The sequence below is a fragment of the Montipora capricornis genome, chromosome 14, assembly GCF_036669925.1.
Source record: "Montipora capricornis isolate CH-2021 chromosome 14, ASM3666992v2, whole genome shotgun sequence".
NCBI classification, from domain to species: Eukaryota; Metazoa; Cnidaria; class Anthozoa; order Scleractinia; family Acroporidae; genus Montipora; species Montipora capricornis.
This window is the reverse complement of record NC_090896.1, coordinates 38629586-38634585: the sequence shown is the minus strand read 5'-3', so window position 1 is coordinate 38634585 and position 5000 is coordinate 38629586. Positions and strand designations below refer to the sequence as shown.

The 5000-nt window shown below is 38.7% G+C and overlaps 1 protein-coding gene across 2 annotated transcripts in view; it reads right to left on the bottom strand.

The window, feature by feature from the left end:
- The window catches only part of LOC138032754 (uncharacterized), a 119369-nt gene extending 115573 nt beyond the window's left edge, over positions 1-3796 (bottom strand). For both annotated transcript variants that reach the window (XM_068880472.1, XM_068880473.1), the window contains exon 1: positions 3745-3796. The gene's annotated coding sequence lies outside the window, so the exon portion shown is untranslated. The remainder of the gene's footprint in view (positions 1-3744) is intronic.
- Positions 3797-5000: the final 1204 nt, after the last annotated feature.

The window sequence follows — 5000 nt, the reverse complement described above, 5'->3', positions numbered from 1 at the left end:
ACGTGGTAAACCAAAACACCACGGGATTTTGAAATTGGCATAATTAATTAGCTTCGGTCTTCGGGTGGGCAAAAAACATGAACAGATATTCAAAACTGTTTTCATGAACAGATGTCCAAAACCGTTTTTTGACCAAACTTTCCGAATGTTTAAGTCCAAATTATGAAATTAAATTTTCATTCATTAGAGTTTAATTCAATGATCTAGTGCGATTTTCAACGCGAAAAAGACGGCACGAAGTGGTTCGTGGCATTTAAAAACATGTGCTCATACAGGCGCCTCGAGCTCAGTGTGAGGGAAAGCCAACAAAAATATAACGATTTGTATGGGAATCCCGATGAAAGACCTGAGAAGATAATTTTACGGAAAAATATTCTGGGCGTTTTCCATTCTCCAAGAAATTCTGGAAATTCCGGTTGGGATGTAAATGGAACACACGTTTTTGGTTCGTTCCACTGGAAAATTATCTGTAATAAACGAAACTTCTGAAAAGGTAGTCCTGTTTTCCCGTTTGAAACTTTCCGATGGAAATGTGTGTGCCATTTACAAGTTTTTGAAAGGTCTTACCACTTCCAGGCTATTCACGGCCACATTTTTAAATTTTGGCGCGTAAAATCGCAATCACTGGGCGGCGAGCGGACCTGAGTTAAGTGGAACACGTTTTTCACCCGATGGAAATTTCCACCGAAATTTCCGGACATTTTTTGTAAATGGAAAACGCCCTCTCAGTTTAAAAGCCTAACTTTATTGCCATTGTAAATTTTTCTACCAGATTCGACGTGAATTGAGACATTATCGTACGGTTATAATAAAATACCAAGGCTGAACAGCCCACCAAATTGAGTCGAATATTCCTGGATAAAATTCTTCCACGGTTACAATTCTACCGTAGAATTCAAGAGCAAAGGTTTTTCTTTCATTTCACTCCGCTAGCCGCGCAATCAAAGCCCTGCCAGCGACGTCAGGCGGCTGTTAATGTCCACGAACGAAACGATAAAACGATGGAAAAGATCCTCGTACACTTTGAACACAACACGCTGACCGTTTACTTAGGTTTGGTAACGATTCTGTTTGTGGCTTGGTAACGAGTCTTGGTTGCCTTTGTTTATCGTCCCTGATGACACAAGTTCCCAGCCTAAAACTTGGCATATGATTGGCTTATTATATTCTCTATTAGCACACCACAATGGGAGCAAAAGCTATTTGCATCATATTAAAAGAAAAGGACGCTTTATCCTATCAAGAGGCGCGACCTCTCCCTTTTGTGTCACGGAATTTTCTTTCAAATTTAAGCATAGTTGAGGCATGGAGATAGTCGCAAACCTTGACAAGTTTCCTGTTGCATACTTTTGTCCGTTTTTGGCCTTGACCCTGCACAAAACACACCTTTTTTCGAGAAGATAACCAATGAAGTCTTTCCACTAAGTTACGAGCAACCAATAAGCGAACCCGAGCGAAGCGAAAACAAAAGATTGTGCACTGTCTCGGTCAATTCAACATCGATTGCGAAGACATTGTTCTCGCTTTTGAAGAATTTTAACGTTTCACAACCAGTCCCTTAAGTAACCATGATTAAGCTAAAAGGCTAACCCTGATGGATAATAAGTATATATCACAAAATGCACGAATTTAGATTTTGAATTTACACTTAATAGGTTTAACTATGATTAAATGAGTTCATATATCTTTTAGAGCTGAGCCTGGTATTTTTACATTACGTTGTTGATTTGACCTGAGGCTATAATTCCTATTTACATGTGTACTAATAAATACTTGATTAGGGTGTTCAGCAGTGTTCAATGCCCATTGCTTCATGGGGTTCAATGTTCTTTCAAGTTCTCGTTTTTTGTACTGTGATCGGTGTTGCTGCTTCGAGGGAAGGCGTTTTTGTGTGCTTTTATTTTATTTTCCTTTTATATTTTCTTTTTTCCTCTTGTCGCCGCGCCAGGGGAACACGCATGTCACATCTTGCGATAACATTGATAGCTACAGATGAAGCCACTATGCACGAGTGTCGAAAGTGTGGGGTCAGCTGCAGGCTTTGAATCGTAACTTTCTAAGCTCCATTCAAATTTCTTCAAACCAGACTAGCATGGACAAAACTGTCTGAAGTTAATACAGCTGACGCCTTCAAAACGTTCAACTTTCTCTAATTTACGACATTGCAAGTTTCTGGTGACTACAAAAAGAATGAATTATGGTTCATTAATTGCTAATGGCAGTTATGGTTCGTGCTTTTTAATTAAGAAGTGGTTTTAAATTCCTGCAATATTAGACCTAAAAAAATTGTGGTTTTTTTCTCGTTTTTCTTTTCAGCCGAATCCAGGCTAAAACAGAAAGGGAAATGTTAAGTGAAGTAACATGAGTCTTCAGCAAAGAAACTGTCATTTTTATTTTTTATTTTTATTTTAATGAATTAAAAAACATCAAAGGGGCAAAGAAAGATGCCAAGATTTAAATTGGAAAGTCCACGACCTTGCGCAATCTTTTGTTTTGCGCTCATACAATATGCATGATTTACGTAATCAACAAGTCTCTATTGTTTACTTCCTCAATACAGAGTAAACAACTATTGTGCTTTGTGCGCGGTCAAGTCAAAAAAGAGAACAAAACCCTCACGCACTCAGGCTCTGATGTTTAAACTGTGTTAATGAAGCACCTGCCTCAATAGCACTTTTTTTTCTGCTAGAAAACCTACAACTACTGCTATCAACACGTACCGGCTCTAATCATGGCAGTCTGTAATAGCAGGTCCCAAAAGTGAATTTTCAACAAATTGACCAAGTTGTTGGGGTCCAGTTATCAGGAGCTTTCTTTTAATAGATTAGCTAATATTTCCACGGAATTTCCCGTTAAAAACTTTCAAGTTTATCTTAAGGAAGTATTAGTTTCAACTTTCACGCTTTGCTTTTGATAAAGAAGCTGTCATGGTAGTTAGGCCATCCCCTTTTTTTTCTCCGTTTAGTATAGCGTCGTTGGCATAAAATAAAATAAAAACCCGACGTTTTAAAACCATTTTTATGTCCCATAGGAGTTTCGGTGGTTGATCCTTTTTCCCACGTTGTCTTAATTTTGCAACAAAATCCACCAACTTTTCCGCCATATTGATTTTGGGTTCACGTCTTGTTGTTTTCCTGGCTCCACAGCTATGATGCTGGGGTATTAGGCCTCCGATTCTGAGACTGCTTATAATTTTTTTTTGGTTTCTTTTTTTCAATCCGACCGACCGACCCAATATCAGGAAAAGTATTCGATGCATTTTTGTATATTCTATATTATATCTATTTAATACTTATTTCATTATAATTCTATAACAGATCCACATCAGCGTAACAGCTGCTACGTTTTTTAATCCTGCATTAACAAAAAGTGTTTGACCTGACTTCACTGGACTGAAATGGCTCGCTCGTCAAAACAACGAATTACGGGCCGGATATATGTATTCTTGGAACAACACCGACTTGTTTTACACCAAAACTACAAAGAATGAGCTAATTAATGCTTTCTCGATCAAAAAGGATACATGTACACTGTCTACCATAAACAACATTTTAGCCTGTCTTCACCTGTACAGTTCGTACCAGAGTAAATGTCGGCGCCAATTCAATCCTCGCCTGGCGATTATTTATATACATTCACTTTCTAGGCAGACAGAAGGTTTTATTTTTCAATGAGGTTTTCACCGTAACAACCATACCTACATTTTTGCTAATGCAGTAGGTAATCGTATCAATATCTCCATACCTTTTATAATTTCTGCACTTCCGAAAGACTTTTACTCCCTCTCACTTGCGTTTGGCCAGTAAGCCTCCCTGAGTCTGTTGCCACCTTGCTATGATAAATGCAGCTTAAATACCTATTTTATATTCCATAAAATCCATACTTGGTGTTTACGTAGCTATGCGGAAATTGTCCGTACCTGCAGAACGAATTTATCCTTAACCGCAAAAACGCTGGTGCCTCCAAGGTAAAAATAATGTGAGATGTCACTCTTGCGCAGAATTAAATCGACTCTCTTTGTCATTTACCCCTAGAAGACCTGGAACTTCAATGCTTTTCTGGGAACACTCGAAGGCTAACGAATTATACTTTTGAGAGAGCTATCTATACACCTTAATTAAAGCAACAGATGTGGCAAAGTACTTTAAACACTGAATCTCAGCTGAGATGCATTTTTTTTTTAATAACTTGGGTTGATAAACGGCATCTCATTTTCGACTTTTCAATGAGGGGCGAAATCAACAGCGCGTTTGATATAAATTAGGTTTGTGTTGCCATCTGTGAATAGCGGTTCGACGTTCCCCGTTCTTCGTTCTATCAAGGAGCTCTGGAAAAGAAAAGGCAACGAAGGCCAAAAACAGCTAAGCAATGGTAATGCATGCGATTACCGTTTCCATCCTGTTTGCATTTTGTGATATTGAGGACTTCAAGCACGCTACAACTGGATTGAAGTAAATAGAAGGTGTTAACGGAAAGATCTTTCACAAGTCTGTATTGTCGTAACAAACAAGCAAAGATTGCAGGGTACAGCTTTAAGGCTAATAAACTTATAAATGACTTAAGTTCAATTAATTGGAAAGAGGTTTCTGATAACTGCGATGTGAATAAATCATTCTCATAGTTTTTTTTTTTTTTTTTTAACCATTAACCGTGTAGTTAATAAACATGCACCCCTCAGGGTTGTTTGTGTGCGAAAATTGGAAATGCCGTGAAAGAACAGCTAGCTGTGCTGTTCCCAACACAGCTTACCACATCTGTTGTGTGAAGCTGCCACGTAAATGGGTGTCTAAAACACCCGCCTGGAATGAAAAGTACAGCATGCTGATGAGACCCAGCGAGGCTGAAACAGCTGTCCATGGTTGCTAATTGACCGGGTGAAATGATTGTGCGCATGTATGATACGTTGCCCACGCCGGGTTGGTGTTGGTGTGTTTCACGTTGGTTTTTTTGTCTTGTTTTTAACTAAACCTTGGCTGACGGCTGGGCTAAAGAAATCTATA